Raw genomic sequence first — 12,805 nt, 5'->3', positions numbered from 1 at the left:
CACTCAGATGCAGCAGCAGAAGAAGCTGTCATCCACCCTGACAGTCAGAGCATCAAGTCAAGAAAACATCACCATCTTGTAGTTCCAAACCTCCACCTGTCAGATTCAGCTACTTCTTATTGTGGGACTTTAAACTTGAACACAATGGAATTTGGACAAGGAGTTTTCCTTCCAGTCCAAACATCATCGTCCAGCCTCCAACCAGAGGTCCATCAGTTATCATGGAGCCACAGGTGGAGTCTGGATTCTTTTCTAGAATGAGACGGCAATGAGAGTCCTGCCAAGTGACATCAGTCACACGACTGGATGACTTCAGTCACGCGACTGGATGACTTCAGTCACGCGACTGGATGACTTCAGTCACGCGACTGGATGACTTCAGTCACGTGACTGGATGACTTCAGTTACGTGACTGGATGACAGTGTAGATGCCATTGTAGAGGTTGGGGATATAGTCTCTGAGAATCCAGCTTGAACCCACAGCCTCCTTGTTTTCCAAAAACCCAAACAGCGACCATCAGTCTCCCTCCAATCCTGTACTTTGGTAAACAACAAAAACAGAGTAAAAGTCTCTGGCAACATATTTGTTTCCTGTAGGGTTTCTTCATGTATGTGTGGTGTACCTGCTTTCCCAGAGGACTGCCATCTTTGTTCTGTGGGCTGACATGTTTTAGTGTCAGCACAGGTCTTTGCGCTGAGACTGAACTCTCATTCTCCTCCAAGTATTATTTCCACCTCACACTCCTGCAGATATTCAAGTGAACAGGGAACACAAATTTATGCTCAACTTCTCCTGTGTATTCATCCACAGTCACTAAACAACAACCAAACCAAACAAAAGAGGGTTTGCTAGCATGGCGATCAGCTGTAGTTCACCATCTTATCCAGGTCATATGACTCAGGAGTAGCGTGGCCGTCTGGCAACCAAAGGGTGGCTGGTTTGATCCTCACTTTCTCCAGTGACCATGTCAAAGTGTCCTTGAGTAAGATACTGAACCCCTAAATACTTCTGATGAGTAGGTTGGCTCCTTGCATGGCAGCCTTCAGCATCAGTGTGTGAGTGTGTGTGAATGAGAGGACATTGTTCAGCTCCTTGAGGGCTGCTGAGGTAGAAAGGCTCTGTACAAACTGAGTCCTTTTACCATTTCTTTCCTGCTTCTAGCAGCGCTGTTTTCACTTCCTGTGACCGTGGAGGAAAGGGGTCCCCCTTCAGAATAAGTTTGATATCATTGTTACGTCCTCTTCAACATGCCTTTAGCAGACCAACTCAGAGAGCAGCACAGTGAGGTAGTGTGGCCGAGCGGTCTAAGGCGCTGGATTAAGGCTCCAGTCTCTAAGGAGGCGTGGGTTCAAATCCCACCACTGCCATCATGTCCCAGGTCACTGGAGAGGTGTGGCTCTCACAGCCTTTCCTTTCACTTCCACAGGTATCTTCAAACCTGTGACCAAAAGAAGAAGTAGGTCCTGAAAACTCTCCAGCTGGTCCAGAACGCTGCGGCCCGCGTGTTGACTAGAGCTAGTAGACAGTACTCCTGGACTGGCTTCTCTGCATGGCTCCCTATCACATTCAGAATAGAATTCTAAATTCTCCTTCTACCATCAAAGTCTTCAACAGTCAGGCTCCTTCCTACCTGACAGAGCTCCTAGTCCCCTATTATCCAGCTAGAACCCTTCGCTCCCAGGATGCAGGGTTACTGGTGGTTCCTAGAGTTCTAAAAGTAGACTGGGAGCCAGAGCCTTCAGCTATCAGGCTCCCCTCCAGTGGAACCGTCTCCCAGTTTCAGTCCAGGATGCAGACACCCTCTCGACCTTTAAGAGCAACCTTTTTGATCAGGCTTATAGTTGGGCTGCTTAGGGTGGCCCTTAGATATGCTGCTATAGGCTTAGGCTGCTGGGGGATCTCCCATGGTGCACTGGGCTTCTCTCTACTCCTCTCTGTCCTCCTTTATTTGTCATTTATAAATCATACTCAGATGTGTCACTAACTCCCTCTCCCTTCATCCCAGATGTCGGTGCTGCTGGAGGAGGCTGCAGACCTGAAGAGGCTCAAGCTGCCACCCGTAGCTCCACCTGCTCATCGTCTGTCCATCAGTCTCTTCCCTTCTCTCTCTCTTTATCTCTGTCCCTCTCTTTCCTTCTGTATATCTGTCTTCCTCCATTCTCTGTCTTTGTCTCTGCCCCGCTCTCCTGCTCTCTTTCCCCCCAACCGGTCAAAGCAGAAGGCCGTCCCCACTGATCCTGGATCTGCTCGATGTTCCTGCCTGTTAAAAGGAAGGTTTTTGTCACCACTGTTGAAGGATGTGCTGCTGGTGGAGAACTGTTGGGTGGAGGTTCATTGAAGGAGTTTGGTGCTGGACCTGCTCTACTAGTAAAGAGTCATGAGAGAACTTTGTTGTGATTTGGTTCAATACAAATAAAACTGACTTGACTTGACTACATCTATATACATGTACATCTCTATATTATCTTTACATCTCTATAACAACATCTTGTCTTATTATGGCAAAAGGTTTCTGAGGTTTGTACAGTAACTTGGGGGGGGGGGGTACCACAGCATTAGCTGTTTCCCATGGACTCTGCATCATTCACAACTCCTAAGCAGGTTACTAAAACAATATTATGAAGAATAATAATCATTTACAATATTTTCATAAAGCAGCAAACCGACAGATCCTTGTCCCTGATTCTTCTCTCTCTCTGCCCTCCATGCAGGTCCTACCTCAGACGGTGCTCACAGTGGTTCTCAGTGAGCTCAGGGAGCTTGTGAGGATAACCAGACACATGAAAAACTAGAGGGAACATTGGCTGGAGCTCAGTGTCTCCTGATGTACATGGCAGGGAAGCTGCTGCTGATGTCATCAAAATGAGCCCTGGAATCACAAGGTTTGCTGTGACGAGAGGCACTGACATCAAGACATGTTTGGAGCTGTTTATGGTTGATGGTTCTGTTCATGCCACTGTCACTAAAAAGAGTCAGCATTGCTGTGACAAACCTCAAAGGAAAAAAAGTCCATGGTGACAAGTGGAAAGACATTGATGAGGGACACCTGGATGCTTCTATTGGTGTTCTTCTTCTTCCTGGAGTGTTCAGATCCTGCAGTGAGGCCACTGATCCGGGCCACAAGGCCACTTCAGAACTTTCAACGAACATCAAGAGTCCTCAGATTTGAGTCAAGAGTCTATCTGCTGTGTGACTGAGGCAGTTACTGTGAGCTGCTGCATGTCTCAGTGTGTGTGTGGGGGGGCTGTGTGTGACTGGTCGGCTGCCAAGGATTATTGATGAGATCAATCATGATCAGCTCAGAGATCACGGCACAGAAGAAGGAGACTTTTTGATTTTTGGGGGTTCAGTTTCTAAGTCAGACACATCATCACAATTTGAAGTTTTCCTCCAGTAAAAAACAAAACAACACAAAACCAAACTAAAACATGATTTGACTTTTGATGTCTACATTTTTTGGAAATTGTGAGTCCAACAAGCAGGAGGCCGTTTGAGCTTGGAAACTGTGAAGCATCACCAGTAACTGCTGGTTAATTTACAGGTGTTTCCTCCAAAAAGTTTAAAATGAACTCAATGCTGAATCCCTCGTCGTCATCACTGAGCTGCAGAATTGGTCCATGCAGGAGGCTGAGCAGGTCTTCCTCTCTGGTCCAGTGTCTCAGCACAGGTCAGAGTAGAGAACTAAAACATGAACACAAATCTTTATCAGCTGTTTACTGACATCAGTGACTACCTTCAAGTAAGAGTGTTAGTGAATGGACCCTTTTTAAAGTTTATGTTATAATGTTTGAAAAATGATGCTCACAAAAACACAATAAAAGTGTTTGTGGTAAAATGATTCCAGTAGATTTTATTGCCATTTTAAGAGTTCAAGCATATTTTGATGACATTGTTTGATATCATGACTCACAGTTACTTTAGCAGGACCATCGTGACATGAAATCTTCCTCATCATCCCATATCGACCCTCAACCCCTCACACAGAACCAGGAGCCCTCAACTGAAGGAACCTTTAAAACTGAGAAGTTGGACAGAAAGCAGTATTTTGGTGGAATGAACCTTTAAAACTATAAATTAGAAAGTATTTTGGTGGAATGAACCTTTAAAACTATAAATTAGAAAGTATTTTGGTGGAACGAACCTTTAAAACTATAAATTAGAAAGTATTTTGGTGGAACGAACCTTTAAAGCTCTCTGGTGCTGCAGGATCTCCTCTTGAAAAGCCTCACACTTCAGAGTCGTTCCAGAATCTAGGAGCAGAAACCAAAGTCTCCTACGACGAGGATGGGATTGGAACCCACGCCTGCAGAGCTCAATGGATCAGCAGTCCATCACCTTAACCACTCGGCCACCTCGTCTCCTGACCACCATGATGTGCTGCTTTCTCTGAGCCTTTGAAACAGCTGAACTCTTTGGAGCCCAGTTGTCAGAAATGGACCCAGCAGGAGCCACTGAACACAACTCTGACATCATCAGGCTTCTTCCCAGCAGCTTGGTGCTCCAGAAGGAAGAATCCAGACCATCGCTACATCATCAGAGTGAACACCAGCTGATGTTGACCAGTTTAACAAGCCTTTGACTGCTAAATGACATCCAAGCTCAGATTCTCTTGTCCTGGTAGAACAAGTCAGTGTTGAAGAAGATGAGAGCACCAGTCTCTTTCATCCAATGCTGGAACAGCGTTAGACTGAAGGTCTGAAGGTCCCTGGTCTGGTCCAGGTTTCAACAGGGGACCAGCATCAGCCAGCATTTAAATGTGGACAGCAGTGGAGGTGAAGCCCACATCAAGGAAACAAGCCTCCTATCACTGTCCTGTGCTGAGTTTCTTTAAAAAAATGTGAGACAACCTCAAGAGTTTCTGTTTCCTGTGTTGGATTTTGGCTCAGAGAATCAGAGCCAATCAGAAGCTTGTTGGTCTTGGATGCTGGTCATCAGGAGCAATGAGGGGCTCAGTGTCTTGCCCAAGGAAACTTCAACATGGTCACCAGCTGAAGTGAGAACTGAACCAGAAACTCTGCTAGACGGCCACTCTTCCTCCAGGCCGTGCCCCCCTAACCTGAATCATCATGATGTCATTATTTGTTGCTTTAATTCACCAAATGTGTGACGTGGTGAGTTTGTCAGGAGTTTAAAGACCAAAGTTGTTAACACACAGAGAAGTAAACCTGTCAAAGCTGCTTCACTTGATGAGTGAAACTGAGGAACTGATAGAAGAGCAACAAAGAAAATGGAGTCAGAAGGTCGTCTTCTTCACTGCTCAGTCACAACACTGACACACACACACACACACACACACACACACACACACACACACACACACAAATAGTTTGTCTTTGAGAGAGGACAAAAAATATTTGACTGTGCTGACATGAACTTTCATTGTCTAATTTCAGTCTCCTACAAAAGTGTGTGAATGTGGTCGTTGTGGCCGAGTGGTGAAGGCGATGGACTAGAAATCCATTGGGGTCTCCCTGCTCAGGTTGGAGTCCTGCCAACAACGTTAAACTGTTGACAATTTAAATTTGACTCATTTTTCCTCCACACTGTCCTTCATCACAGCATTTAACATCAGGACTGCTCCCAGATCAGCTCCATGACCTCATCCCTGCACCAGAGTACCGCCCAAGTTCATCAAAAACGGCCAAGCATAAATATAAAATATGTATATAATGTGAACACACCTTTACAGGTGCGTTAACGTGCTTAATAATAGAGAATGAATGAAGGGTTTGTTCAGAGTGGAGTGCAGTACCACAGTCAGGCCAGCAGGTGGGGCTTTCGTTGGTGCTGTCTACCTAATTGCGGTGTCTGTGCTCTGCCAGCAGAGGTCGTGCTTCCCCACCAATCTTCTAGGGTGTCTGAGTGGTGCCGCCATGTTTAGGTTGTAGCAGGAGGACGTAGGTTGGTACTTGGCAGTTCGGACGTAGCGAAAGTCACGTTATGAATGGAGGGCTGAGTTGGAGCAGAGGGGGGCAGGATCCTGGGGGTGGACTGTCTTTAGGGGGCTGAGGTGTCTGGTGGTCTTGGTGGACCCTCTGCATCTCAAGCTGAGACCACAGAGTCCTGTGTTCTTGAGTCATTGTGTATAGTCTCTGTTGTTGGAGAGCTCAATGTGGTCCCTGATGGTCTAGTGGGTAGGATTCGGTGCTTTCACCGCCGCGGACCGGGTTCGATTCCCGGTCAGGGAATGAGTTATTTAGAGGTTGAGGGAGAGGTGATCAGGTGGTCCACATGATGGTGGAGGTGATGAACTGTGAATCCATCATGGCTCCACTCTCACCCCCATTGTAGTGTTCTTGGTTCACTCTGCCATGGCCCCATGTTGAAGGGTGACTGTCTCATTCAGGTTCAACCCTTTGTTAGACTCTATTAAGTCACTGACTCCCAAACTCTGTAATCCTCCTTAGTAGCTTTGGTTATTGATGATCTGCAATGGTTCGTGGGGGTGGAGCCTATCCCAGCAGCCCTCAGGTGAGGGGCGGGGTTTATCCTGGACAGGTCACCAGTCCATGGCAGGGCCATCACATAGAGACAGATTGATTATAAAAATGTTCATCCCCAGTTTGAAGTTAGAGACAGGATTTAAGTGTGGAAGGTTTTTGTCTTCAATTTAATTCTGAGTGTTGTAAACTGTTTCTAACAAACTCTACTGTTGAACAGTTCAAGTGTTTCTAACCAAGCTGAATGCTCTCATATACTTTTTAAAGTTGAGTTTCTTTCATGTCCTCCTGAGATCAAAGACAGAATTCTAGGTACAAATAAATACACTATCAAAGCCCTGATGACATCATCATCAATTCTGACTTTGATCTGGAGGCTCTTGCTTTCTTGCTTCAAATAAAAAACGTTGTTCCAGGGAAAAGTCTGCACATAAACACACACACACACACACACACACACACACACACACACACACACACACACACACACACAGCCTGTCTTCAGTATAAAATGGTCTGTCACGTTCTCTCACGTTGGAAGATTTCTCTGACTCCATTGTGAATAAAGAGATTCTTCATCTGCCACCTGAGTCTTGATCCACTGATTCCTCTGATCCACCTCTTTCTGCTCCAACAAGGCTGACATGGATCAGGTGGGTCCATGTCAGCCAATCAGGGGGTTTCTCCTCTCAGTTAATTTTCTTCATCCCAGTTTAGATTGATTCTTCTCAGCCTGATGAAGGAGCATCTGATCAGGTGTTTGGCTGCTTGTTGGTTGTAATTCCATAGATTTTAATCTCAGATGTTATAGAATTAATAAGAACACCTTAAAGACCTTTGTCCAACACTTGAAACTCACCTGTCTGTCCAGGCCCAACTGGCCTTTGGGAGTGAGGTGGTGGATGCATGTGAATGAAATGAGGCTGGTGTTGCTGTGAGGAGCCACTAGAGGGAGACACCTGTCGTTCCTCCCAGCTGACAACGAGGCTTCACAGCTGCATTTGAAGCTGTCCTTTATTGGTCCCAACTGTCTTGAGCTCAGGGGCCAAACTCACCAACAACACTTCCTCCTGGTCATGTGGTCTGTTTGTCAGGAGATTCCCAATCCAAAGTTGTTGACACACAAGAGAAGAAAACACGTCAAAGTTTGTTCATTTTTATGAATCAAACTGAAAATGAACAGAAGAGTGACCGTGAAAATGGATTCAAAAATAATGAATAATCATGAATAATGAATAAATACTCAGAATTTACTGGCATTTGACTGCATTTTGTGGTTAATCAGTAGATGAAAGAGGAACATATATATTCTATACATGTGATGTACGTACGTGGCTGTGGACAAAAGCGTCTGCTCAATGAAATTGTAGGATTGTAGACTTCTATAAATGTAGAATATAATTGTAGAAATGCTCTCTCTCACCACCCCCAACGTCTGTGCCAGGGTCTCTGGCCAGTGGTCAATGGCTCATATCACCTGCCCAGGATGGATCCAGCTTGCTTGTCTTTGTAATTCTGCACTTATTAGAGACCTGGAAACAAAGGAATGCTGAAAAAGAGAAAATAGGACCTCACACAAATGGGCTTGTGACAGAAATTAAGATCATTTTGTGAATATCCATCCTCTTCAAATGTGTGTGTGAATGTGGTCGTTGTGGCCGAGTGGTGAAGGCGATGGACTAGAAATCCATTGGGGTGTCCCTGCTCAGGTTGGAGTCCTGCCAGCAACGTTAAGCTGTTGATGTTCCATGTCAGGGTGAACGTCCTACCTGTGCCTGATTCAGTGTGGTGGCTCACACCTGAATTTATCCTAACAAGCTAACTTCTTAACGCCAATCTACACAGTTTGAATCATCAAAACCTCAAACTGCAGTAAGAATTTTCAATTCTCTCATCCACAACAATCCTCATCAATAAAATCTGGAAGAAGGAACCGCAGAAAGTCTGCAGGAGAACGTAGACGAGTGCTGCCACCGACCCGTCATGGGGAGGACCGGTAACGTGGCGACCCCACTTCCCAAAAGAAGCCGACCGTCCAGCGCACCCTCATCACCCAATAAGGACCTCGGGGACATCCTGGACTCAGTTGACAGGAAACTAACAAGTTTCCATGCTGGACTCTCTCGTGGAAATCCTCCACAAAGAGCCTCCATGAGTCTCTGGAACTCAGCCAGCAAAAGGTGGCTTCACTGGCCGCTAAAAATCAAGCCCTTCAAGCCTCCAGCCTCCCATCACTGTTTCCTCCCTCTCAAATATGTATCCTTAAATATAGATTTGAGTCTTTAGATGCTGTAACGTCCAAAGATCATATTCTTATTGACCCTCCCCCTTCTTTGTTCCACCATGGAGAGAGGAGAACTCTATTCTAGTTTAGTGGATGAACATAGAGGGACTACACCTGGATCTCTGTGTTTAACAAACAATTGAGTTAAACATCAGGAGTCGTGAGTTTGCTCAAAACTACTGACTTGGACTGAGTTCAATGAGTTCATAGCCAACAATTCTCCATCAGCCAGCACATCCTGCAAAAGCAATGATGACAATTTTCCTTTTAAAAAGCAGGAACGTTGCGCAGATCCAGGATCAGTGGGAACGGCTGTTTGCTTTAAATGGTTGGGGAAAGAGTCGATTTATTGTCGAGTCAATGTTATTTATATTGTGCCACATCACAACAAAAGTTCTCTCAAGACACTTGACAGGTAGAGCAGGTCCAGAACCACACTCCTTCAATGAATTCACGTATGTGAAGATATTCAACTGATGTGACAAATTCTCATGACAATGAGTCCAGAGAGCCTGTCAGCATTGACATTCCCCTGGTGTCAGGGAAGTCATGTCAACGGACCTGGGGCCTGTAGTTGGTGTCCATCCTTGATATCCTCCAAACAGGTCATCAAACTTGGCCCTCGTCAGCTTGAAGGACAGCTGGAAACGGCCTTCGTCCAGGCACAGTTCTTGGAGAAAGAGAGTTAAGAAGTTTAGAGTTCCAAGAAGCTTCTTCAGTTCGTTCAGTTTGGTCCTGGAGAACTGTTCAATGTGTCAGGACTTCAGAAGCTCCAATCCTCTCTAAGGTCCAGTGAGAGTGGAAGAGATTATAAATGAGAGAAGCAGGGCCCTCCCTCAGAACTGAACCAGCTCAGTTGGGAGAGCCTTAGACTGAAGATCTAAAGGTCCCTGGTCCGATCCCAGGTTTCAGCAGAGGAGCAGCATTGACTTTACTTTCCAGTGGAGGAACTGCAGACATGAAGGAAACTAACATCTTGTCCTGTGCATTCTTGTGACATTCAGGACATTTTTGGAGCCTCTTGTTGGATTTTGCCACAGAGAATCAGAGCCAATCAAAAGCATGGAGGACTTCAACATGGAGGACTGAACAAGTCAAGAAAGCATCAGTTTGACCTTCACAGGTGTTTCTGTTCCTGTCTCAATGCTGTAGAAAGAGCCTGAGGAGCTCAGACGGTAGAGCATCAGACTTTTAATGTGAGGGTCCAGGGTTCAAGTCCCTGTTCAGGTGCTGTGGAGGTTCCAGTGTTTGACAACATGGTACTGGATGAAGTTTAGTGTTGAACAAACTGTCATCATCAAAAGTAGAAGTGTTCTTGTCTTGCCACTGTGAGGATGTTGCTAGAAAAGTGACCAACAATAATTTAATGTGACACGCAATTAACAAAAGACCACAAATGACACTGGTCAAGTTAATTTTATTTGTATTGCACCAAATCACAACAAAGTTCTCTCATGACTCTTCATAAGTAGAGCAGGTCCAGCACCAAACTCCTTCAATGAACCTCCACCCAACAATTCTCCATCAGCAGCACATCCTGCAACAGTGGTGATGAAAACCTTCCTTTTAAAAGGCAGGAACGTCGAGCAGATCCAGGATCAGTGGGGACGAGGTTACAAACAAAGGTACCTCAAAACCTCAAAATAATGCTACAATGATGTTGTAAAAATTGCTAATGAACTCAAAATGATGCTAACAGTAATGTAGTGATAGTTGCTAATAAACTCAAAGTGATGCTGACAGTCATGTAGTAAGAGTTGCTACTAACCTCAAAATAATGCGACAGTGATGTAGTAAAAGTTGCTACGAACCTCAAAATATTGCTACAGTGATGTCGGAAGAATACCTAATGATCTCAAAATGATGTGACAGTGATGTCATAAGAATTGCTAATGAACTAAAAAAGATGCTAAATGTAATGTAGAAAGTGTTTCGAACAACCTCAAAGTGATGCTGACAGTCATGTAGTAAGAGTTGCTACTAACCACAAAATAATGATACAGTGATGTCGGAAGAATTGCTAATGAACTCAAAATGATGCTAACAGTAATGTAGTGATAGTTGGTAATAAACTCAGTGATGCTTACAGTAATGTAGTAAGAGTTGCTACGAACCTTAAAATAATGCAACAATAATGTAGTAAGAGTCGCTACGAACCTCAAAATAATGTGACAGTGATGTCAGAAGAATTGCTAATGATCTCAAAATGATGAGACAGTGATTTAGTCAGAATTGCTAATGAACTCAAAATGATGCTAACAGTAATGGAGTGAACGTTTCGAATAACCTCAAAGTGATGCTGACAGTCATGTAGTAAGTGTTGCTACGAACCTCAAAATAATGCGACAGTAAAGTAGTTAAAGTTGCTACGAACCTCAAAATAAATACGACAGTGATGTCGGAAGAATTGCTAATGAACTCAAGATGATGCTAACAGTCATGAAGTGATAGTTGCTAAGAAACTCAGTGATGCTTACAGTAATGTAGTAAGAGTTTCAAACAACCTCAAAGTGATGCTGACTGTCATGTAGTAAAAGTTGCTACGAACCTCAAAATAATGGGACAGTGATGTCAGAAGAATTGCTAATGAACTCAAAATGATGCTAACAGTAATGTAGTGAGAGTAGCTAAGAAACTCAGTGATGCATACAGTAATGTAGTAAGAGTTTCGAACAACCTCAAAGTGATGCTGACAGTCATTTAGTAAGAGTTGCTAATTAACTCAATTCAATGCTACAGTGATGTCGGAAGAATTGCTAATGAACTCAAAATGATGCTAACAGTAATGTAGTGATAGTTGCTAATAAACTCAAAGTGATGCTGACAGTAATGTAGTAAGAGTTGCTACGAACCTTAAAATAATGCAAAAATAATGTAGTAAGAGTTGCTAGGAACCTCAAAATAATGTGACAGTGATGTCAGAAGAATTGCTCATGATCTCAAAATGATGCGACAGTGATTTAGTAAGAATTGCTAATGAACTCAAAATGATGCTAACAGTAATGGAGTGAACGTTTCGAATAACCTCAAAGTGATGCTGACAGTCATGTAGTAAGAGTTGCTACGAACCTCAAAATAATGTGATAGTGATGTCAGAAGAATTGCTAATGATCTCAAAATGATGCGACAGTGATTTAGTAAGAATTGCTAATGAACTCAAAATGATGCTCACAGTAATGGAGTGAAGGTTTCGAATAACCTCAAAGTGATGCTGACAGCCATGTACTAAGAGTTGCTACGAACCTCAAAATAATGCGACAGTAATGTAGTAAAAGTTGCTACGAACCTCAAAATATTGCGACAGTGATGTCGGAAGAATTGCTAATGAACTAAAAATGATGCTAACAGTAATGTAGTGATAGTTGCTAATCAAGTCAGTGATGCTTACAGTAATGTAGTAAGTGTTTCGAATAACCTCAAAGTGATGCTGACAGTAATGTAGTAAAAGTTGCTACGAACCTCAAAATATTGCGACAGTGATGTCGGAAGAATTGCTAATGAACTCAAAATGATGCTAACAGTAATGTAGTGATAGTTGCTAATCAACTCAGTCATGCTTACAGTAATGTAGTAAGTGTTTCGAATAACCTCAAAGTGATGCTGACAGTCATGCAGTAAGTGTTGCTACGAACCTCAAAATAATGCGACAGTAATGTAGTAAAAGTTGCTACGAACCTCAAAATATTGCGACAGTGATGTCGGAAGGATTGCTAATGAACTCAAGATGATGCTAACAGTAATGTAGTGATAGTTGCTTAGAAACTCAGTGATGCTTAAAGTAATGTAGTCAGAGTTTCGAACAACCTCAAAGTGATGTTGACAGTCATTTAGTCAGAGTTGCTAATGAACTCAGTTCAATGCTACAGTGATGTCGTGAGAATTGCTCAACAACTCAAAATGATGCTAACAGTAATGGAGTGAAACTTTCGAATAACCTCAAAGTGATGCTGACAGTCATGTCGTAAGAGTTGCTACGAACCTCAAAATAATGCAACAGTAATGTAGTAAATGTTGCTACGAACCTCAAAATATTGCGACAGTGATGTCGTAAAAATTGCTAATGAACTCAAGATGATGCTA

At 43.7% G+C, this 12,805-nt stretch overlaps 2 non-coding genes across 2 annotated transcripts; both read left to right on the top strand.

Annotated features, from left to right (window-relative positions):
* The first annotated feature begins 1,286 nt into the window (after window positions 1-1,286).
* On the top strand, window positions 1,287-1,368 carry trnal-aag (transfer RNA leucine (anticodon AAG)). Its single transcript has one exon. It is a non-coding gene; the product is annotated as a tRNA-Leu (tRNA).
* Window positions 1,369-6,117: 4,749 nt separating this feature from the next.
* On the top strand, window positions 6,118-6,189 carry trnae-uuc (transfer RNA glutamic acid (anticodon UUC)). Its single transcript has one exon. It is a non-coding gene; the product is annotated as a tRNA-Glu (tRNA).
* The last annotated feature ends 6,616 nt before the right edge of the window (window positions 6,190-12,805 follow it).

The sequence above is a fragment of the Aulostomus chinensis genome, chromosome 1 (genome assembly GCF_037954235.1).
Source record: "Aulostomus chinensis isolate RoL2024-O1b breed Wild chromosome 1, RoL_Achi_v1.0, whole genome shotgun sequence".
Taxonomy (NCBI): domain Eukaryota; kingdom Metazoa; phylum Chordata; class Actinopteri; order Syngnathiformes; family Aulostomidae; genus Aulostomus; species Aulostomus chinensis.
This window is presented reverse-complemented; position numbering and strand designations above follow the sequence as displayed.